Source organism: Phascolarctos cinereus, unplaced genomic scaffold (genome assembly GCF_003287225.1).
Source record: "Phascolarctos cinereus isolate Bilbo 61053 unplaced genomic scaffold, phaCin_HiC Scaffold_2;HRSCAF=192, whole genome shotgun sequence".
In the NCBI taxonomy this organism is placed as follows: domain Eukaryota; kingdom Metazoa; phylum Chordata; class Mammalia; order Diprotodontia; family Phascolarctidae; genus Phascolarctos; species Phascolarctos cinereus.
In genome coordinates, this window is record NW_027555625.1 from 393,317,201 (window position 1) to 393,342,017 (window position 24,817).

The window sequence follows — 24,817 nt, forward strand, 5'->3', positions numbered from 1 at the left end:
TCCCACAGTTATTGGGCATGACCCAGATGAAGAATCAGCAAAGTAGACTGAGAAGAAGGAATCAGAGAGATTGGGAAAGAGTCAGGAGAGAATGTCAGAGACCTAAGGAGAAGAGAGTATCTTAGAGAAAAGTGTAATCAACAGTGTCAAAGACTGAAGAGATGCCAACAAGAATGAAGATTAAGAAAAGACCATTAGATGTGACAATTAAGAAATCAGTAGCTACTTTGCCAGAGGGTTTAGAAAAGAATGAGAGACAAGGAAGTGGAAGTACTGATTGTAAGGTGACCTTTTCAAATTTAGCCATAAAAGAGAAGGAAGAGAGATGTAAGTAACTGGTAGTTTATGTTTGGATTAAGGGAGGGTTTCTTAAGGATGAGAGGGACACAAGTATGTCTGGAAGCTGACAGTAGACAGGGAGAGATTGAAAATCAGTGAGAGGGGGAGGATGATAGAGGATGCAATCTGATCAACACAATGGAACCAACTACAGTTTCAGAGGACTCATGACGAAACATGCTAGCCACCTCCAGATAGAGACAATGGACTCAGAGTGCAGACTGAACCATATCTTTTTTTGGACAAGGCTAATTTGGGGATTTGTTTTGCTTGACTCTATGTGTTTGTAATGGATTTTGGTTTTCTTCCTTTCTCAATAGGTAGAGGTGGGGGAGGCAAGAGAAAGAGAATTCAAAACTGAAAATAAAATAAAATTGAATTTAAATTTGAAAGAAAGAAAGGTACAACAGGAATCTCTCTAGCCAGTATGGCTAGCCTAGAAGTCAAAAAGCCCCGAGTTCAAATCCTACCTCTGACACATGCCAGCTATATGATACATCATCTCTCAATACCTCCAATCTGATGATGATGATGATAATAATAATAATAATAATAATAGCTAACATTTTGATAGCCTCCTATGTGCCAGGCACTGTACTGAGCACTTTACCAATATTATCTCATTTGAGACTCACGGCAACCCAACAAGGTAGGTGCCATTATTTTCCCCACTTTACAGTTAAGAAAACCAAGGCAGACAAAAGTTAAGTTACTTGCCCAGGATCACACAAATATTAAGTGCCTTATGTGAGGTTTGAACTCAGGTCTTCCCTACTTGAGGCCCAGCACCTGTCTGCTACCTCTTACTAAGACTATCAGCTGCAGAACAGCAACCAATTTGTGTCGATATAGGACTTTTCTTCAACAGGAGTCCCCTGTTCCAGTGAGATCACAGGCCTAATCTAAACTTTAAGCACCACACATATATACATATATTTCTTTCCTCTCCAAGGCCCTCCCAAATAAAGGTAGTTACAATGTGGAGATTTCGCTGTATCAATGAAATTGCAGGTACAGATCAGTAATAATTTAATTATTAATTTAGCAGAATGGCTAACAATAATAATAGTTTACATTTGTATAGTGCTTCGCAGTTTTAAAGGACTTCAATATTCATTATTTTATTTGATCCATACAGCAGCCAAATGTTTTCATCCCTGTTGGAGAAACAGCCTCAGGAAGATTAAATTGATTTGTCCAAAGTCACAAGTGAGGATCGGATCAAGCAGTAACCAGAACTCAGATCTCCTCACATCAGCCAACCAGTCAGTAAGAATTTATTAAGTCCCTAATTTGTGCCAAGCAGATGCTTCCATTCTAATGGAGGATATAACACGTATGTACATAAATAATTACAAAATACATAGGCATGGGAATTGTAGTCAACTTTCATGTAGCACTTCAAAGTTTGCCAATTATTATACATCTGTCATTTCATTTGATCTTCACAACAACCCTGGGAAGTAGGTGCGACTATTATTCCCCATTTTACAGATGAAGGAGCTGAGGCACAGAGAGATTAAGTGACTTGTCCAGGGTCCAAGGCAGGATTTGAACTCAGATCTTCCTGATTCCAAGTCTAGCTCTCCTACCCAGTGTACCAGGATAAGACCGGACCTATGCTTTCATCAATATAGTATGTTCTGGGATGAGGAAACTCAGTTTGCCACTGCAGGTCAGCCCCTTCTTTGACACTTATTGTCTTAATGGGTTGTCTAAAGGGGTTATGACTCACCCAGGAATATACAGCCAATACGTGGCAGAGGTGAAATTTGAACCTAAGGCTGCCTGGCTGAAACCAACTCTCTATCCACTATGACATGCTAACTCTCTACAAAATAAATAAAGGGTGATTTTTTTAGGGCTAAAGGGCATTATAGCAACTGAGGGATGAAAAAAAGAAGGTCTCATGTAGTACAAAGCATTTGAGTTGAGCATTCAAGGAAACTAGGTATTCTAGAGACAGAGTGAGGAGGTAGGGCATTCCAGACAGTCTTGTACTCTTTGTATCTCACCACTACAATCTAATGAAACATTTTAATAGGGACAGGATATAAGACAAGTTATTTTTGATGGGAGTGGGGAAGAGGAGAAGGAGGAAAGAAAAGAACACAGGCAGTGTCTAGGGTGAGCTGGGCCCAGGTGAGACACTGCTGCAGATAAACTTCGTTAAACGCCAAACCTCACCATCCCCTTCCAAAGTTCTGTTTTGTTGCCTTTACACTATTTGCAGGGTCCTAGCCATAGCTCAGTCTCCCAAATGAGCTATTCAAATGATCTCTTGGTCCAAAAAAGAAGGAAACATGGATGCCAGAAGTGAAAGATTTCTCCTATTTTCACCAAAAAAAAAAAGAGTTATGGAGAAGGGCTGTGTTCACCCTTCCTCTGACCATAAGAGAAAAGAAATCTAGACATAGAATTGGAAGGGCCCTTAAGAGGTGATCCAATCTAAGCCTATCATCTTATGGAAGAGGAAATGGAGGCTAACAGACCTGGAGTGACTTGCCCAAAGTTAAGCAACTTGCAGATTAATTAAGTGGTAGATCTGAGATTTGAACACAGAACCCCTGACTACATTGTCCTTTGCCAGTGGTCATAGTGCCAAAGAGCAAATACTTATGGAACCTAAACTTGACTTGATTATGGATGATCCCTGTATGCAGCTCTGCTTCTCCAAAGTGCTCACATCACAACAAAAACATAGAGTAATAAGGGTCTTAAGTACTAGCCAGTCCAATTCTCCCTTTTTCCATATTGGAAAAAGAAGACTTAGAAGTCTAAGCTTTGTCCAAAGTCCCATAACGGGCACAGTTAAGAATAGAAGAAAGGTTCCCTGATTCCTACCCAGTAGTTGTTTGGAATGCAGCTAAGTTGGAAGGTAAAACTCTTCCCATTGGACTCCATGCCTCTTCCATGGGTTATCCTTGAATTCTCAGGACCATTGACTGATGGATGAGGGCTCTTTGGTTTGCACTGACTCAAGACCTTGACCTGAGAATCCACTTCCCATATGACTGTCTTGGTGTGTTTTCAACTCCCCTATCAGTCAGTCTCATACCTCCTCAGGCATCATTTTATCCCTTAGAACACTCAGAACCAGAAATAAATAGAGCCAAGATGTATAGAGTAGAAGGAAGAAGTCCATCAGGATCCCCCCACATCTCTACAACTTTTCACATCAAATTGAATCCTGATGGGTAAATCCAAGGGGAAAAAAATCACAGAGTCATTTTTCTAGCCAGGTCAGCATGACGAGACAGACAGAGAGATCTATAGACAATGGGGAGAGGCTGGCCAGAAATGGCTTCACACAGCATTCCAGTGTGGGGAGAGGTTGTGCATCAGGACAAAAAGAAGTCTCAGAACTAGCATAGAGAGATCTAAACTTGTGAGGGGTGCAGGAACATCTGCCAGCTAGCAGCTCTGTCATTCATTACCCAATTCCAGGTCATAAATCCAGGGCACACTGAGGAGAGTACTTATACCCAGGGGTGGTGTTTTAGGGTAAAGAACAGCATGAGCTCCAAGTTGTATACTGAGCAAGGAACAAATTTAGAAGCAAACTTCTAGGAGGCTTGGACCCCCGGGAGCAGAATGGGGTGTTAGTTCCAGCTTCTAGATTTATCTAAAGCCCACAGAGGAATAGGAAATCTACAGTTTTGTCACTCTGAATTAACAGAGCTTTCCAGCTGCCTGATAGAGGCTGAGTTCAGCAGGAGTATACTGGAACTCCAAAAGGGGCAAGCCTATAGGCATGTTGCTAAGACCCAAACGGAGGTCAGGAACTTGCAAAGCTCAGACCAGGGGGCAGCAGTTAAACATTCTTCTGGATCAGATCACTTTTGAGAACACCAAAAGCTTGTAGCTCTCCAGCCTGAACTGTTTTTGAAATCCTAGAATGACACAACAGTTAAAATGTTCCAAGAAAGAAGCAGCAGGACCAATCCAGACATTTCCTTCAGAAGTGCTCAGCACTCAGCCTTAACATAAAGTCTGAAGTCATAAAGTGGACTGGAAAAATAAGCAAACAAAAAAAGAATCTCACTATAAAAAAGTTATTTTGGTTACACGAATGCTCAAGACACAAACACAGAAAAAAACGAATAACTCCCAAACATCCACAAGCAAAGCCTCAGTCCTGTGATATTTGTAACTCATGAGACCTTTGTCAGTGTTAGGATAGTTGGAGGCAAAAAAAAATAGACAGATGATAGATAGATAGAGATAGATAGATAGATAGATAGATAGATAGATAGACAGACAGACAGACAGACGGCAGACGGACAGGACAGACAGACAGACAGACAGATAGATAGAGGGCACAGGGTGAGTTGAAGATGAAGAGGTGATATCTAAAAAATAAAATTAAGGAGTGAAAGAGGATTATACTGGGGGAAGGAGAAAGGGAGAAGTAGAATGGGGTAAATTATCTCATATAAAACAGACAAGAAAAAGCTTTCACAGTGGAGGGGAAGTGGGGGAAGGTGGAAGGGAATGAGTGAATCTTATTCCCATCAGATTTGGCTTAAGGAGGGAATAATGTCGGATTTCGCTTAAGGAGGGTATGGAAATCTATCTTACCCTATAGGAAAATAGGGGGGAAGGGGAAAAGGGAGGGAATGATAAAATGAGGGCAGATTGGAGGAGGCAGTAATCAGAAGCAAACACTTCTGAGGAGGGACAGGGTCAGAAGAGAGAATAGAATAAATGGGGATTTTGATAGGATGAAAGGAAATATAGTTAGTTTTTCACAACATGACTACTAAGGAAGTGTTTTACATGACTACACATGTATAACCTGTATTGAGTTGTTTGCCATCTCAAAGAAGGTGGGTAGGGAGAGAGGAAGGGAGAGAATTTGGAATCCAAAGCTTTAAAAACAAATGTTAAGAATTGTTTTTACATGCAACTGAGAAGATACACAGGCAATGGGGTATAGAAATCTATCTTGCCCTACAGGAAAATAGAAGGGGAAGGGGATAAGGTGGGGGGGGCACCAGGCACGGGGGGGTGATAGAAGGGAGGTCAGATTAGGGGAAGTGGTATTCAGAATTCATGCCATCTTAAGGTGGGGGGAGGGGGGAGATGGAGAGAAAATTTGGAACTCAAAATCTTGTAGAAATAAATATTGAAAACTAAAAATAAATAAATCAATTAGTTAAAAAGAAAAGAAAAACAATCTTCATCATAAATTCAACAGAATTATTGAAAGAACTGATCCAAGAATTTTTAAAGGTTTTATAAATGAAATGAGAGTACTAGAGGAGGGAAAATAGAAAAGAAAATAAGAGTTATAGAAGAAGGAATTAATAGTTGGCATAAGAGATACAAAACCCAAACAATAAGCTCCCCTGAAAATTAAAATGAACCAAATAGGAACTAACAACTCCATGAGATGATGAGAAATTGTTCAAACAAGGGCAACTGGGTAGCTCAGTGGATAGACCCCAGGCCCGGAGTCAGGAGGACCTGAGTTCAAATCCATCCTCAGACACATAACACTTACTAGCTGTGTGACCCTGAGTGAGTCACTTAACCCCATTACCTAGCAAAAAAAAAAAGGGAAAGAAATGTTCAAACAAAGCCAAAATGCTGAAAAATAGAAGAAAATATAAGGTATCTCACAGCAAAAACGACTGACCTAGAAAAGAAAATGAGGAGAGATACTATAAGAATAATTGGACTACTCAAAATTCATAACCAAGAAAATAAAAAATAATCTAGACATCGTATTTCAAAATATCTTAAAAAAAACTGTCCAGATGTCTTAGAACTAGAGGTTAAAGTGGAAATAGGAAAAATCTTCTGGTCACCTCCTGAATGAAACCCCAAAATGCCAAAATCCAGAGCTCCAGTTCAAAGCAAAAATACTGCAAGCAACCAACAAGAAAGAATTAAAGTCCTGAGGAGACATAGTCAATATCACACATGATTTAGAAGCTACCACTATGAGGAGTGGAGAGTTTAGAAAATAATACTCCACAAGACAAAAGATATAGGCTTATAGACAAAAACAACTTACCCAGCAAAACTGAATATAATCCTACAAGAGGAAAAAAAAATAGACCTCTAAACAAAGAGCTTCCGAGCATTCCAAGGACTTTAATAGAGGACTTTCAAGCATTCCTGATTAAAAGACCAGAGCTGTGTAGAAACATTGAAGTACAAATACCGGAATCAAGAGAAACATAAAAAAGGTAAATAAAAACAATCATAAGAGACTATACAAGCATAAATTGTTTATGTCCTAATATGGGAGGTGATATATATGTCCCTGATGAACCTCCAATCATTATCAGGAGGTTATAGAAGGAGTCTAATTAGACAGAGAACCTGACTCTGTTTTGTCTTTTATGTTAAGAGAATAGAAAAAGAAAAGAAGGATTTGGTGGAGGGTGGGGAAGGGTTAAGGGAGATGAAGGTTAGGGAAAATTATCTCACAAAATCTGGATGTGCAAGTAGAAATCTATACAAACAAGGAGAAATGGGTAGGAGGAGCTAGTGGCACTTGAACCTAATTTTCATCTGAACTGGTCAAAGGAGGGAAGAATACACACACACACACATTTCATTCAACAAGGAAATAGGAGGAAAATGGGAGAAAGTAAGGAAAGAGAATTACAGGGAGGTTAAATTAAAGGAGGAATTAGTCCTAAGCAAAACTAAGGATGAACAAAAATATTTATACTTCTTTTTGAGGTAACAGAATGGGAATCTAAGAGAAGTACCTATCAATTGAGAAATGGCTGAACAAGTTATGATATATGAATATGATGGAATACTATTGTGCTGTGAGAAATGATGAAGAGGATGGTTTCAGAGAAACCCTGGAAGATCTATGTGAACTGATGCAAAATGAAAGCAGCAGAAGCAGAACAATTTATCAATAAATACATTATAATGACAAACAATTTTGGAAGACTTAGGAACTCTGATCAGCATAATGATCAACCAATAATCCCAGAGGACTCATGATGAAATATGCTACCCCCCCTCCTAACAGAGAGTACAGAATGACATGTATTTGCTCATTTGTTTGTTTGTTTGTTCTTTTTGGACGTGCCATTGTGGAAATTCATTTTTGCTGGACTATAATATAGGTTTGACCATACTATGGGTTTATAATATGGGTTTGGTTTGGGTTTGTTTGTTTGTTTGTTTTTCTGTTAGGGAAGGAGGATAGGAGAGAGAAAAGGTAGATTTTTGCGGGTTGAAAAAAAAGCCAAATTTAATTAAAAAAAAAAAGAACATTCAGAGCTAGGATGCCAGGCCTTTAGGGAGATTCATTGTGAGGTAGTTCAAGTTGGCCTTCAAACTCTTCTGACTTACATTCAAAGCCCTCTTCGAGATGGTGCCACCCCTAGCTTGCCAGGTTTATCTCACAACCGTTCTCCTCTCATTTTTCTGTCTACCTAAACTAAACAACTGTTGTCCTGAAGAAAACAAGCTTTTTCTCTCACAGTGCCAGAGGACTTACTTAACCTGTTTCTGTTGCTCACCCTCCTTCTTTTGTCTAGCTAAACTCCTACCTATCTTTTGAAACCAAATGAAAAGGCCACCTCCCCCAAGAAGCCTGATGTGTTAACCTCAGACTTCACATAGCACTTTCATTTCTAACTCTCAACTGTGTTGACCATGGAATATTTCATATTATTTATCATCTGTGTTGATGACATCTCCCTACAGGACTGTAAGCTACTTGAGGGCAGGAACCATAGTTTATCTAAATATTGTGTCTTCTCCAGTGCTGAAGAGTTCTCTGTACACAATTCAGTTCAATAAATATTTATTGAGGCCTGACATGTGCAAGGTTCTGGTGCTGTGTGCTGGGGAATACAAATTTATTCACCAATTAACAAGCATTTATTGAGTCAGGAAGCAATTCCCTTATTGGTGTCTTGGCCCATGATGGCATGAGAGTAGGAAATGTATCAGTTTAAAAAAGATGGGCAGCTTCTAACTTGCTTTAACCCTTTATTATTCTGGAGCATATAACAAGTAGTTCTCTCTCACAGGAGCATAGATGACTGAACAGTGATCCCAACAAGGACATCCTCAGCCTTGGAGTACACCTTTCAGTTTGAGGGGTCCAGAGATCCTTGGTCCTTTGGTCAGAGCTGAGTATCAGCTAGGGGAAGCTTCTTCATCAGAAAGGAAGACCTTTGATAAGCAAAAGAGCATAAGCCCTGGCCAGGCTTGCCAGAAGACATGAGTCTAAAGAGACTTATTTAGACAGCACAGAGCTTAGATTAATGTAAAGTGTCTATTCCACATTCCCACAAAAGGCATCAGGTTTTGATGTTTTACATATCAAAGAAGACACCTCCTAGGAAAGTATAACGGTGGTTCTAAGTTGCCAAATCTTGTTTTAAGTCTTTTGTCAATATAATACATGCTGGTGAGTCTTCTGTGCACTAAGCATTTCTTGTATAAAAAAATAAATAGCTGTCCTGTACCTGATCCACACTGAACACTGAGTGCCCTTCTACTTCCTCCTTTGGGGAAACCCTAAACATGAGCCAAAACTAAGCTTTATGTCATTTTTCCTGTGGTGGGGATGGGGCAGAAAAAGTCAAAGAGTGCGAGAAAAATAGCCTGACCCTTCTTTTAGGTGGTCGAGCTCCTCCAAGACTGAACCCCAATTGTACGTACCTAGGTCCAGAGCTAGAAAGGCCCCTTAGTGGAGAGGGAAAAGGTGAAGGCCCTTGGACCTAGCATCAGTTTCTGAGAGTCATAGATAAGAAAGGAATGAATTCCAGGCACGAGGGACAGCCTGTACAAGTAACAGAGGCCAGTAATGGAATGATGCCTCAGTAAAGTAAGAAGCAAGGGCTTTTATTGATGAGTGGTATAGGGGACGTGAGGAGAGGTTTCTAATGGGGTTGGAGAGTCAATAAGGGAATAATGCCAGAGCTGTAGTAGGGAGGACCGTTGAGATTAGATAACACGCATTTGCAATGTATGCAGTTGGTGTGTCTGATAAATGTTTGTCTCACTTGTGATTTTATTGTCCCACTAGGGTGAGAGAGTGTTTCATGTTCAATAGCCTTCCCACCTTCCTCCCCTACTCCCATCATCATAACAAAACTTACTGATCTCATATTCCTTTCCCTCAGAATTCTCTCTGCTAACTAATAATGAATTAATAAGCTTAAACCAATCTCTGTTAAAGAGACTGTTCACCATCTAATTCCTCTGCTATTTGAGTCATGCTTTCACCTAATTATAACACACCTGATGTTGTTGTTTTTACAAATAATTAACACAGGAATTTCAGGCACTATGATAACCTAATGAAGTGAGAGTGGTGGGGGAAAGATTTTTGGTCATCAAGCCCTGCTGGGGCACTGAAATGCCTGCCACCTGTTTCTATACCTTGCAAGATTCCCTTCATCTCTTCCAGTTAACTGGAAATAATCACAGGGCACTGGTGCCTCAAAGCTAACTTGCAGGTGCTCAGTATTCACACTGAAGCATCCTGGCTCTCACACAGGCTGGTTCCCAATGTCCTGTGCCTTCGGCCAGCCATTCCTGCAGGCTCTGAAAATAGCTCCAGGCTGGCCCTGAGGCTATGATGCTGGTGAGAAACAGCCAGTAGCATTTGCAGCTTGAAGATGCCAGGGGAGGGCGTCTCCTTCCCTGGCCAGCGCCTCTGCTTAGCTGCATTGACGTAGACAGCGGCTCTACTCACAGGAGCCATTACGAATTATGATGCAAATGCAGAGCACAGCTAAAAAAAGGAAGCTGTGACTCATCGGCAGAGCCAGGAAACTTCCACACCTAGAGCAGCCTGAAGGGGTGGGAGAGAGAAAGAGGGAGGTAGAAATAGATGAGGTAAATATCTGCTGCTGCCCTCAAAGACGGGAACTAGGGACGGGTGGTTGCTGCGTTGGCTGAGACGCTGCTGCCTGGATTTTCTTTTCTCTTCCTCCCCTCATTGCCCCCCAACATTTCCAGTTTCACTTTCCAAACTCAGAGGAAGGAAAGCAAGCATATGGGCACAGACACACATATGTATTCGCACATATATACATGCATACACATACACACCTGTTAGGGCTTGAGTTTCGCTGCATCCCAGAGTCAGGATATATTCATCCCTGGACACCAAAGGCCATGAGGAAATGGCAGCGAAGTCCGAGTGCCCTCTCTCAAAGTGACCACTACATAGAAACATGGAACCACAGAAACGTGGAGTCATAGAGATCACCTAGTTTAACTCTTCCCTAGAAGAGGAAACTGAAGTCTAGAAATGAGTGTTTTGCCCAAGGTTACATTCTCCAACTGGTGACAGAGACAGGGCTAGAATCCAGACCCCCTTACGTGCAAGGCCATTTTCTTTCTAATACTCCACATTGCCACCCACAAAATAAAGAAAAATACAAAAATGCCTGAATCTTGTGCACTCCCTTTCCAATCAATTTAGCAAATTTTTTTAAACAAAGTCTTCTATGTGCATCTGCTGATGCCCATGGAAGGGACTTTTGCTAGAAGAGGCCCCCTTTATGCAGTTCTAAAGACTTTTCTGTAGAGCATCATGGTACAGTAAAAAGTATACTGGATTTGCTCTAACTCTATGATCTCATCTGTGATCAGAGCGCACTTCAGCCAAGGCAACATTTCCTCCAAGCCACCAACATCTATTGAACGTCTTCTATGGAAGATAACAAAATACAGTGGAAAGGGTATTGGCTCTGGAGTCAGAGGTCTTGGGTTTAAGTCTTATTTCTGACACTGACTAGCCACCTAAGCTAAACTCCCTGGGCCTCAACTTTCTTATCTATAAAATGGGAAGGGGGGAGGAATTGGACTAGAAGATTCTTCTAACACTAAATTTATTATCCTACGTGGCTAGTTTTTGTTGTACACATCCAGGGACACAAGAGGTACAGAAGATACAGTCCTGTCCTTGAGAAGCTTCCAAACTTCGAGACCTAGCCATGTAAAGCAATTGGAGAAATAATGCAAGGTAGTACAGGATAAGTGTCTTGATGGTATGAGTCAGATATTTAATGCTATGGAGTTCATTGGGGGCAGTAGGAGGGAGTGTAAAGGGAGTGGGAGGGGGTGGGAAGGGAGTGGGGTATCACTAAGAAGCCAGCTTGGTACAGGGGAAAGAAAGATGGATCTGGCCTTTGAGGACCTACATTGGAACCAGGTTCTGGCTCCCAGTACACATGTAACCTTGTACAAATCATTTAGCTCCTCTGGGTCTGTTTCCTCATCTGAAAAGCAAAGGGTTGGATTTGATGGCTTCTGAGATCCCTTCTAGCTCCAATACAGCTCTTATGTGGCAACAGTAATAATAATCACCAAGGAAGATAGGTCAATAGAGGGGTGGAACCAAGATGATGGAGTGAAAGCAGTGACTTGCTTGAGCTCTCCCCCAAACCCCTCCAAATACTCATAAAAAATGGCTCTGAACAAATTCTGAAGCAGCAGAACCCACAAAAAGACAGAGGAAAATAAATTTCCAGCCCAAGACAACCTGGATAATTGATCAGAAAGGTGTATCCCGCTGAGCTGGGAGCACAGCGGCAGCGTAGCCTGGGCACGCAGGCTGCAGCAAACCTGGAGCAGGCCTCAGAGGACTGAATCGCGGGCAGCTGTGGAGGTTTCCAGACTCCTCAATCCACCAATGCCAAAAACAACTTAAAAGGTCAGTGGGAAAAGTCTGTTTCTGTCGTGGTCAGAGAGGAAGGCAGGGTTTCAGCTCCATTCCCCAAGAGCCTGGCCCTGGGGGGGGGGGCAGCTGCTTCCCAAGCTTCCGGCCCACAGACTGAGGGGGAATCCAGTGGCTGATCAGAGAGGGACTGCAGGGATCTCTTTGCCAGTGCTGAGGCAGGAATCTCTTGCTTTGCACGTGTGTGGATCTGGGTCACAGTTCTGGGTGGCAGTGCAGGGGTGAGGAGGAGTGCTGGCGTGGAGGAGCTTGTAGTGGCTATGGAGAGAAACCCCTCCTCACAGTTACAGGACAGAAAGGAATACTTGTGGTCACAGGCCAGGAAAGGAGTAAACACCTCGCCCCTTATCATACCACCTTGGAAGAACTGAAAATTTACAGGTCCCTACAAGTATCTCTGAAAACAGCTACACAAACCCCTGAAGCTTGGGACAGTACACTCTCCACATTGGAAGCAGACTCTTACCTTAACAAAGAGTTTAAAACTCAAGTAATTGGCTGGGATCATGAGCAAGCAGCGCAAAAAGAGTCAGACTATATTATCTTACTTTGGTGAAAAAGAAGATCAAAATATACAACCAGAAGAAGACAACAAAGTCAAAGCTCCTACATCCAAAGCCTCCAAGAAAAATATGAATCAGTCCCAGGCCTTGGAAGAGCTCAAAAGGGATTTTGAGAAGCAAGTAAGGGAAGTAGAGGAAAAACTGGGAAGAGAAATGAGAGTGATGCAAGAAAATCATGAAAAACAAGTCAACAGCTTGCTAAAGGAGACCCAAAAAAATACTGAAGAAAATAACACCTTAAAAAAGCCTAACCCAAATGGCAAAAGAGGTCCAAAAAGCCAATGAGGAGAAAAATGCCCTAAAAAGAAAAATTGGCCAAATGGAAAAGGAAGTCCAAAAGATTACTGAAGAAAATACTTCCTTAAAAATTAGAATAGAGCAATTGGAAGACAGTGACTTTATGAGAAATCAAGACACTGTAAAAAATCCAAAAGAATGAAAAATTAGAAAACAATGTGAAATATCTCATTGGAAAAACAACTGACCTGGAAAATAGATCCAGGAGAGAGAATTTAAAAATTATTGGACTATCTGAAAGCCATGATCAAAAAAAGAGCCTAGACATCATCTTTCAAGAAATTATCAAGGAAAACTGCCCTGATATATTAGAACCAGAGGGCAAAATAGAAATTGAAAGAATCCACAGATCTCCTCCTGAAAGAGATCCCCAAAGGAAAACTCCTAGGAATATTGTAGCCAAATTCCAGAGTTCCCAGGTCAAGGAGAAAATATTACAAGCTGCCAGAAGGAAACAATTCAAGTACTGTGGAAACACAATCAGGATAACACAAGATTTAGCAGCTTCTACATTAAAGGACCGCAGGGCATGGAATATAATATTCTGGAGGGCAAAGGAGATAGGATTACAACCAAGAATCACCTACCCAGCAAAACTGAGTATAATCCTTCAGGGGAAAAAATGGTCATTCAGTGAAATAGAGGACTTTCAAGCATTCCTGATGAAAAGACCAGAGCTGAATAGAAAATTTGACTTTCAAATACAGGACTCCAGTGGAACATGAAGAGGTAAACAGGAAAGAGAAATCATAAGAGACTTATTAAGATTGAACTGTTTACATTCCTGCATGGAAAGATGATATTTGTAACTCATGAGAACTTTGTCAGTATTAGGGTAGTTGAAGGAAAAAAATTGTATGTATGTATATATAGATAGATAGAGGGCACAGGGTGAGTTGAAGATTAAGGGGTCATATCTGGAGAATAAAATTAAGGGATGAGAGAGGATGATACTCGGAGAAGAAAGGGAGAGGTAGAATGGGGTAAATTATCTCACAAAAAAAAACAGAAAAGAAAAGTCTCTCACAGTGGAGGGGAAACAGGGGAAGGTGAGAGGGAATGAGGAATCTTATTCTTATAAGATTTGGCTTAAGGAGAGAATAACATACACATTCAATTGGGTATGGAAATCTGTCTTACCCTACAGGAAAATAGGGGGAGAAGGGGACAAGAGAGCAGGGGGGTGATAGAGAGGAGGGCAGATTGGGAAAGAGGGTAATCAGAAGCAAATACTTCTGAGGAGGGACAGGGTCAAAAGAAAGAATAGAATAAATGGGAGGGCAGGATAGGATTAAGGGAAATAGAGTTAGTTTTTCACAACATGTCTACTATGGACATGTTTTGCATAACTGCACATGTACAGCCTATATTGAGTTGCTTGCCTTTTCAATGAGGGTGGGTGGGGAGGGAGGAAGGGAGAAAATTTGGAACTCAAAGTTTTAAAAACATATGTTTAAAAAAATGTTTTCACATGCAACTGGGAAATAAGAAATACAGGAAATGGGGTACAGAAGTCTATCCTGCTCTACAGGAAAATAGAAGGGGAAGGGGATAAGAGAAGGGAGGGGGGAGAGATAGAAGAGAAGGCAGACCAGGGGAAGGGGTATTCAGAATGCATGCCATCTTGGGGTGGGGGGAGGGGTGAGAAATTTGGAACTCAAAAACTTGTGGAAGTGAATATTGAAAACTAAAAATAAATAAATTTATGTTAATTAAAAAAAAAAGATGGGTTAATAAATGGACTGAGAGACCATAAGTGGGAGAAAAACAAGGAGACAGACTAGAATGCCCATAATGGGCCTATGAGTTATGCGTTGTAAGTGCTTGGCAAAGTTTTTCAATTGAAATGCACTGGAAACCAGTGAAACAGATTTAAATAGAGTAAGGGGGTTATACAGAGTGGCATGAAGCATAGAGTTTGGGGCTTGGAATCAAAAAGAGCAGAGTTCAAAACTGCTTCCTACACTTAAAAGACCTTGTGGCCCTGGGCAGGCCATCTATTCACCTCTGAGCCTCAGTCATCTCATCTGCGAAGTGAAAGCATAACAATGGTACCTACCTCACAGGGTTGTTGTGGGGTTCAAATGAGATGATGTGTAGAAAGCTTTAAAGAGGTATATAAATGTTAGTCATCGTTATTACTTCAATATCCTTGAAGTCACAGTCTTACTCATCCCTACATCCCCCATGGGACCCAGAATAGTGTCTTTTACTCAATAAATGTTGAATGAAGGAATGGATGAGTAGGAGAAGATAAGATTAGTTAATTAAGGTGGGGCCAGATTCTGAAGGCCCCTTAAAGCCAAGTCTTACTTTTGTCCTAAAATAAAATCACACTCAGACCAACTAATCGTGACAAGAAACATTTGTGTGACCCAATTCCCCTGCAGCTTGCTTAAGGAATGAATAAGGCCGGCACCTTTTTGCTAATCACTTTACAGACCATACATTGTCTCATTTGATCCTCACAGCACCCCTGTGAGGCCCATACTATTATTATTATCATTCCCATTTTACAGATGAGGATGCTAAGGTTGAAAGCATTTAAGCAGCCTGTCCTGGATCACACCCTAGCTGCACTTAAAGAGTCGGTCAACAAGTATTTGTTGCCACGAGGAGAACATAAAAAAAAAAAGAAGTTACTTTATGCAGAACACTGTGGTAGGCATTGGAGAAGGTTCAAGATTTAGATGAGACGTGGTCCCTGTGCAAACGTGACTTCAGAAGATTGACATGAAGCACATTTCCTTCTTGGCAGAGATGTGGTACACTATGGCCGTGAAATGAAACATACATGCATACGTCCTTTCTTTCTTTCTTCCTTCCTTTCTTCCTTTCTTTCTTCCTTTCTTTCTTCCTTTCTTTCTTTCTTTCTTCTTTCTTTTTTTTTTTTTTTTCTTTCTTTCTTTCTTTCTTTCTTTCTCTTTCTCTCCTCTCCTACTCTCTTTCTCTCCTACTCTCTTTCTCTCTTTCTTTCTTTCCTTCCTTCTTTCTTTCTTTCCTTCTTTCTTTCTTTCTTTCTTTCCTTCTTTCCTTCCTTCTTTCTTTCTTTCTTTCTTTCTTTCCTTCTTTCCTTCCTTCCTTCTTTCTTTCTTTCTTTCTTTCTTTCTTTCTTTCTTTCTTTCTTTCCTTCTTTCTTTCTTTCTTTCTTTCTTTCTTTCTTTCTTTCTTTCTTTCTTTCTTTCTTTCTTTCTTTTCTTTCTTTCCTTCTTTTCTTTTTTTTTTTCCTTCTTTCTTTCTTTCTTTCCTTCTTTCTTTCTTTCTTTCTTCTTTTCTTCTTTCCTTCCTTCCTTCCTTTCTTTTTTGCTTAGCTGTACTTCTTTGTTACAAAAGGGGGTCCATTCATTATGGAGGGAGAATCACTGGGAAATAGTAGTGATGTAAGAAAAAAAAAGTTTCAATAAAACACTTATAAAGATAAAAGAAAACGTATAAAGATATATCTTTTATATAAAGATATATGAAAATAAAAATAATGAAAATTAAAAATAAAAGAAAAAGACAGGGCCCCTGTCCTCAGGAAGTGTAGTAAGGAAACGAGACAGTAGCACGGAAAATATACAGTATTATACAGTATCGCACAGTGCATTAGAAAGTTATCAAAGTATTGCTTGTGGTACAATGAAAAGAATACTACCTTTGAAAGCACAAGGCTTGGATTCAAATTCCCCAAAAAAAGTGATCAAAAAAGTGATACTTACTATTTGCGTGACCTTGTGCAAATTTCAGCCTCTCTGGTCTTCAGTGTCCTCACCTGTAACATGATGGGGCTGGTCTCTGAGGTCCCTCACAGTTCTAAGTTAATAATCTTATAATCAGGGTGGGAAAGGGAGAGGTCATTGTCAGTCAGAAGGAATGAGAGGATACTTCATGGAAAATGTGGTATTTGTGCTGGGTTTTAAAGGATGGGTTGGAAGAGAGGTAGGAGAATATTCCAGGCATAGGAAACTTCTTAAGCAGAAGCAGGAAGAGAGTATGTGGAGGGGAGTGATATGAGATAACAGTAGGATCCAGTTATGGAAGGTCTTAAATGCTAAGTAGAAGAAGGAGGAATGTTATTCTATAGGCAGCAAAACATTTTGATCAGAGGAGTGACATGACCAGATCTTTGGAGAATAAAAATTACCCTGGCAGAATTAGAATAGGTTGGAGGGGGAGGAAATAAAGATGGGAAGACTTGTTCAGGAGGCTATGGCAATGGTCCCTCCAAGTGGCGATGAGGACCACTACCGTGGGGAGGTGGGGGGCAGTTATTAAGTTTCTCTTCAGCTCTGTGCTGGGCACTAGGTGGAATTCGTGGAAAATGTGAGAGAATCCCTGGCCAGAGAAAACATTTTGTCCCTGCCCAAACAGACGCAGAGCTCATAAAGCTGTCTTCTTGAACCAAACAACATAATTTACTAGGTAAGGTCTTCACTGTGGGAGTGCAGTATAGATATTCTTCGAGGTTGAGCTGCCCCCGCAGACGGCATATTCCTATTGTTTCTGCCGCCTGGAACAGCCGCGTGTTCCTTCAATGGCAATAAGCTTTTAGCTAATTCTGGGCACGATGGGAGCCTGGTAATTAATTCTTTGTGGTTGGGTTTGATAAATATGAAATGAGAAGGGTTTACTGAGATGTGAAAGGAATGAGCAAAATAATGGAAGAGCCGGTTCTCAGGAGAGAGGCCTTTGTCTGTAGAGGATCACTGAAAGAAGTCTGGTGCCATCTTGGGCTCATCCATAGGAAACAGCTTGAATTAACTCAAAGCTTCTTCATTCAGCTCGTAGTGGACATGGAACGATATTCAAATCCTGTGTAAATGCCTTTGTGACGACTGTGTCCAAAAAAAACCCAAAAAGCAAAAAAAAAATCCTTTCTACAGCAATGCCTCATTTCTTTCTAACGAGGCAGAGAAATGGATGCATGCCAGTACTTGTTCAGAGTTGAGTAACTTTTGTCCTCTCTCGATGTTCAGCTGTCAGTCACTTCCTTCTGCCCTGCTGTGACTCCAGTTGTCAAGACTTGGGAAGCTTAATGCCTAAAAAGGTATCTGGTTTGGAAAATATATTCTGTGTTCTTGGAACTGCAGTTCTTTGGTGAAGACGCTCAATTAAATAGAAACTTGTGGACCCAGGAACTTATCTTAGAGGGATAGAAATGTTGGGCACATTGTGCTAATCTTGGTTGCTTCCAGGGAACCTGTGAATTTTCTTAGAATGTGGCATTTGAGAAAATGTGATTGAAGGGGATATTTTGGCTGGCCCAGGAAAGCACCCTGAGGCCATCTTGCCCATCTTCCTGTCTCTGGCCAGGATTATAACTTCACCACCCTGGGCAGATAATACTAACTAGAACAATAATGACCTACATCTATATAGCCCTTTAAAGTTTGCAAAGCATTTTACATGCACCATATCAATCTACTCTTACTACAACCCTATGAGGCATGTACTACATGAATTTTTATCTCCATTTTATAGATGAGGAAACTGAGGGTTAGAGTCATTTATAAAGAACTTTAAAGTTTACAAAAAGAAATATTTAGAAGCCTTAATGCACAACAGCTCTGTGATGGCTACAGACCTTCCTTTCCTTATTTTTGGATGAAGAAATTGAGGCTCTTAGTGGTTATGTGACTTACCTAAGGTCACACTAATAGTAGGTAAAAAGGTAAAATTTGAACCCAAACCTCCTTGACTGTATCCAGCACTCTTTCCACCATACTACCCTATGTCTACTATAGCTAATCTTGACTGCACCAGTCTGCTGAGGAATATCTCTTGTAAAAATCTTCAAAAAAGTCAGTTACTCAAATACCTCCTAACTTTTACCATCTGGGAGTTCTTCATCATGTCTAATGACTCTCTCAATCTATAGTCAGCGTAGCTTGCTCTGCCTTCAGTGTTCATTTGGTTCAATGTGACGTCTTCCATATACATGTGAATTATTAATAATTCAATTCTCAACTATCCATTATATTCCCTTTCTTCTTCTGACTTCAGCCAGTGATCTTACCATATCCCCAAAACAGATTAACCAAAGTAACTGTGAAAGATAAGTTCTATTATCATCCCCATTTTACATTTGAGGAAACTGAGGCAAACAGAAGTTAGGTGACTTGCCCAGTGTCACACATCTAATAAGTATCTGAGGCCAGATTTGAACTCAGGTCTTTCTGACTCAAAGTCCAGTTCTGTATTCACTGTATTACCTAGCTGCCACTAGCTGAGGGCTGAGGCACAAAGAAGGAATACAGAAAAGCTCAATGTGGGACAGAGTTACATTTATTCTAATGTAAAAAGGTTTGATAGCAGAACATTTTCTGAAAGATTTTTATTGGAGTGGGAGGGGGTCAGAGAGACCATGTGGGCACTGGGCACCTGAATGGCATGGGGGGGGCAGGGCCATGAAGGGCGCAGAAAAGGGAAGGTGTTGGAAATGAAGACAAACTTTATAGAGTTGTGCCTTAGGCCAGCCCTGTCATTGACATTGCAAAAATGGTTTTGTAGTTATAAATCCACATACCCAAGAGGCTGGCCCATCAGAGGTCTGCCTCCTTATTGAAATTTAAGTGTGACTTATTAGAGTAAGGATTGTTTCTGTCCACTAATTAGGTTGTTTCTTTTATTTTTATTCATCTCAAGTGTCGACAGATGTTCTTTTGAAATATTCACAGCCTCCATCAAAAGGAACTGTTTTCTTGGCTGGTAGATTTAAAATAAGCTTAGAGAGGATATTTTCCCCCAGGGTGGTTAGTTAGGTGGGAACTAACAGAATTACTTCCTGTCTTAAACTGTGCTTTCTTGGCTCCCAGGTCCCGGTATTTCCCTGCTGTCCTGGAGTCCTCCTATTGAGCTGTGTAACTTTTTGTAAATTAGTTACGTTTTCTATGATATCAAGTTTTCTCATCTGCCCAATAAGACCGTGTAATTAGTTCATCTTCATGGTACATGTTTACTATCTGTTCTTGTCTAAGGCCACACAGTCCCCATTATTAGCTAAACCCACTTACCATCTTCCCAAAGTGATGCTAATGTTCCACTCTCAAAGGGTCACAGCATTACACAGAATCACAAATTTGAGCAGGAAGGCACTTTTGAACTCATCGACTTTAGGCCCCATCGTTTTATAGATAAAAAAAACTGAGGCCAGGAGAGGAAAAGTGATCTGCCCAAGGTTACACAGATAGTAAGTGTCAGAAACTGGATTTGAACCCAGGTTTTCTCCCTCCAAATCTGGTCTTTCCACTGTCACCATGATTCCTCTTCCCTAGCTGCCTGGATCCCTCCTGCTCCTCTGGACATGAGCCTGTCAGCACAGAGGAGCTCAAGTGACTCCCTGGCTAGAGAGGCCTCTGCAGCAAAGCTGCCCTGACTCCTCTGTAGTCCTTCTTGTTAACCCTGCCAGTCTTGAATCCCTTCCTCAGGCTACAATATGGGACAAGAACAGGGATGTGCTGGAGCCACTTCCGACTGGTTCACAAGAACCAGTTGTTAAATTTTCATTGAGAACATTTATACTCCAGAAATCAGCAAGGGCCTGATTTATTGTTTTGTTGATAGTCTAAATTTAAGAAAGTGATGAAAAGTGCTAATAATGCAGCTTAAACTTTAAAAATGTGTCATCTTTTTTCAGAGGGCTGGTTGTTAAACATTTACCAGCACAACCCTAGTTGTTGTTGTTGTTGTTGTTGTTGTTGTTATTCAGTTAATTTTAGTCATATCTGACTCTTTAGGATCCCATTTGGGGTTTTCTTGGCAAAGATACTGGAGCTGTTTGCCATTTTCTTCTCCAGCTCATTGTTACAGATGAGGAAACTGAGGCAAACAGCATTAAGTGACTTCCCCAGGCCACACAGTTATAAGTGTCTAGGGTCAGATTTGAACTCAGGTCCTCTTGCCTCCAGGCCAACTACTCTATCCACTGCTGCCCAACACTGGATAAGAGTCATCAAAAAATCAGGTCACAAGTTAAATGGCAAACACTCAAACTTTGGGCATGTGCTGTTAGGCCTAAAGATCTCTAATAGTCTGAAAAGGATTGGAACCAGAGCTAGACTCTAGTATCTCAATTCCAATATCTCAGCCCTATGAACCACTGATCAAAACGTATGTAATAAGTAAAAACAGTACATTTTCCTACCGGAGCAGGGATGGGCCAGTTAGGAATGAATGTGGAATGGTAACTTAGCTGGATCCATGCACAAGACTGTCTCACCCCAAAGAAAAGAGTCACAAGGAGCTGAATTCTCATCCTTCGCTCTGGATGGTGATGTACAGTATGTGACAGTGAGAGAATAATACCCAAAATTCACCCGACTGAGACATTTTGTTCTTCTCTGGGCCTCTTGGGAAAATGACATGGTGGCTAAAAGAATTGTTGATATGTGCTATCCTCTCATATTAAAAGGAGCTAAAAAAGCCCTGGGCACAGAGATGTGAACTGTTTCCTTCAGAGTAGAGCTGAGTTACTAAAAACAGCTTTGGAAAATAAAAAGGAGTTGTAGAGGTTCAACAAAGGAAACAAATCAGGAATATATCTGGCCTGGAAAGCAAAAGGAGGAGGGAGAAGCAAACCGGGGCTGGCACTAGATAGAGAAACCATTAATTTGAGTATATAAAAACAGGTACATTTCCCCCACCCACAGAGTTATGGGCTGGAAATTCTGCTGTGGAAATCAGCCCCTGGGGATGAGGGTGGGGGGATTATGAGCCAGATAAATGATCTGAAAGGAGAGTTGAAATAAAGCTCTTCTAAAGGTTAAAATCTGTCTGTCGCATTCATTCTCAACCTTCTAGGGGAACAGATGCCTCAGAGAGTAGTGGGAGCTTCATTTTTCTATCAACAAAAGGCAAGGATACCCAATGTGGTAAGAGGATCTATAGAGTCTCTAATGCAGTGATACAGATGTATCAGAGCAATAAAAATGTATGTGCCATCCTTACAAATTACATGAAGCATATGTGCCAAATGCTGTACCAGGGGGTTGGGGATACAAACATAAAAGCAAAGGCAGTTCCTACCTTCAAGGAGCTTATGTTATAATGGGGGAGAAAGCTGGCCAATGAGGATAGTGACCAGTGAGGGACACTTAGGCCTGAATGTTACAGGATGATGAATGGAGCCATGGAAGAAGAGACTGACACACCCCATCCAAGAAGAATGGCGCAGTTAATTTGATGGTGGCTCATGGTTCCATCATTGAAATGGTGGATGAGGAAAGAGTATAAGCAAAGCAGTGAGGCAATTATCAAAACTGAAGAGGAGGTGGCTAAAGAGTAGAGAGGAAAGCGAAGCACAGTTGCTGGGGATTCCCTGAAATCGCGGTCTGGGAAAGGTAGTCCCTATGAAACAGTGGAGCTGCAGGGCACATGTTTCTCAAAGGTGACACAATCATTGTCAAGGATGGGAAACAGAGTCTAAAGTAGAAAAAACACTGGAGTAGTAAGTTTCTAACATAATGTGAGTAGTAATTTACAATATGTGAGTGAAGTAAATTATATGCATGGGGAATTGGGGTGGTTGTGCATCCAGACTTCATCTGTCTGTGGAGATTTCCATGTAGAAATTCTTTCCACTGAATACAGATCAGTCATTCCTCTGTAACTTCAATTCCCTGGAGTTGCCTGGAGGATTGAGAAGTTAAGTGACTTATCCAGGGTTATTGAATGAGGATGACTCCCTGACTCACTAGTGTTGGTCTTTTTACCCACTACAGGACACCACCTTTCACAGAAGACCTTATATGTACTCTACTATTTGGTTGGCATCCTCCCCAAGATGTGTGATGTTTCTCTGTACCCTCAGATATCATTGTGCCCACGAGTGGCATCCTAGTTTCTTACCCTGGGGCATTCTGTGTCAACCTAGACACTGGCCTAATAGTCTGCTATGTCCACTGTGTCTTACTGCTGCTTCTGAATGCTGTCCTTCTACCCTCTGTTGGGGAGGAGCTATCTTCTGACACACTAGCTAGTTAGTTGCTCAAGTTCTGAACCCACTGATGGATAAGGGTGGTGATTAGGGTTCTCTCTTCTTTTCCTTGATAGGTGGACACTATTGGATCGCAAGTCTAGAGTAGGCAGAGAAATTAGGCCATCCTCTAATTTGGACCTCTAAGATGGTCCAACCCTTTCATCTTACCAGTAAGGAAACAGAGACAGGGAGGTAAGAGACCTGCCCAAATTCACACAAATTCCTTTACTCAAGCAAGAGCTATGTTCTTTTCCACTATAGCTCTCTCCCCTAAGGCGTGTAGCTGGTGAGAAGCATGAGGAAAAGTGACTGTCTGTAAGTCTCTTCACCCTACCCAGGCAGGATTCTCCTATTGTCTGAGAGAGCCCTAGCAGCATTCCACGCTCCCTAATGCTATAGCCTAACTCAGTTTCCTCTTCATCAGAAACTTTGCCTAGCTTATCTGCACATAGGTTCTCCTTAGGAGCCTGGCTACAACTGGTGGATGGGGTATTTGTGAAACCCAATTCCTTCCTACTTTCCCGTTTTCATGGTAGTACTACCAACTGTCTATGGACAAAATGGGGTGGTAATTTACATAAATTTACAGATTGTCTTTGTACGCTCCCAAACTTTCTCCAGGACTACTTTATAGACTTCTAGACAGCCTAGTCTGCCAACTTCCTGGTATGATCTGACTCTGTACTGCTCCTATGTCTTTTGTTCTCCAGAAAAAACAAATTTTCTTTCTGCCTTCTTTCCCCCCGCCCCTCCCTCTCTCTCTCTCTCTCTCTCTCTCTCTCTCTCTTCTCTCTCCTCTCTCTCTCTCTCTCTCTCCCAAGATTTCTTAATCTGTTGTTTCTAATACCAAATGAGCATCACACATTCCTCTGACTTGAGACCAACATAGGCTGTAAGCCTCTCTCAACTGCTCTCTTCAGATGGTCTTCAATCTCCTGACACTCCAAAACACAGGTCAATGGGAAATCCATCCAAACATTAACATGTATGGGACAGATCCTCTGATGTCCTTCCTGATGACATTATAAGTACATACTATAAATGCCACTTGCTGGATCCTTGGAGATCTTCTTCTCGGGCCTCAGTCAGTATCCCCAATATATTTATTAGGATGTCCCTGAAGCATTCTGCCTATGGATCTCCTTGTGGATACTTCTAAATTTCTTAATTCCTTTCTGGACAAAAATTTCTTTTAATTAATTGCTCTCAAAATTTCAATCCTAACTGAAGTGAATCCTGGCAGGGAACCTATAGCTAGAGAAATATTTCTCCCCATAAAAGCCAAAGACAAGTCTTTGGAAAACTGCTCCAAAGGTTTGTTACTGCTTTTACTCTCCAAGTAAGCAGCTGGGGCTGGGCGTGCTTTCCTTTGAACACACCTGCTCAGGTCTCACACTTCTCATATACAACAGCTGGGATTCAGGACCAGTAGAAGCTGTTCCACACCACAGCCACAGTTTTCTCTTGGCCTAGGTGTTCAAAATCATTAAGGGGGATCTTTCATGGCTACTGATTAGTAAGCCTAATTGCTTTCTTAAACATGGTACAGGAGACCTAGGTTCAAATCCTGCTACTATCTACGTAATGTTGGAAGTCATTTAATCTCCCTCTTACAGTTTCCTCCATTGTAAAATGAGGGGTTTGCCTAGAAGGCCTCTGAGGTCCCTTCTGACTCTAAATCTATGATCCTATGACCTCCTTTCCCACCTGGCTCCCCCCCTAAAAAAAGTAAAAATAAAAATAAAGACCTAAAGCGGCATCTAACATTGGAGGTGCTGAACAGAGAGAATGAATTTAAATCAATAGAATCAGCAATGCCTCAACAAGGCACATCGAATTTCATGTCAGCAACACCAGCTGAGGGCTAGAGTCCCCCTCTTCCCTTCTAGCTCTGGCAGGGGTGGAGGTGGGTGGTGGAGTGGGAAGATCAATTTCATTGTCCCCAGTCATTTTTATTGTCTCCAATTCAGGGTCCAC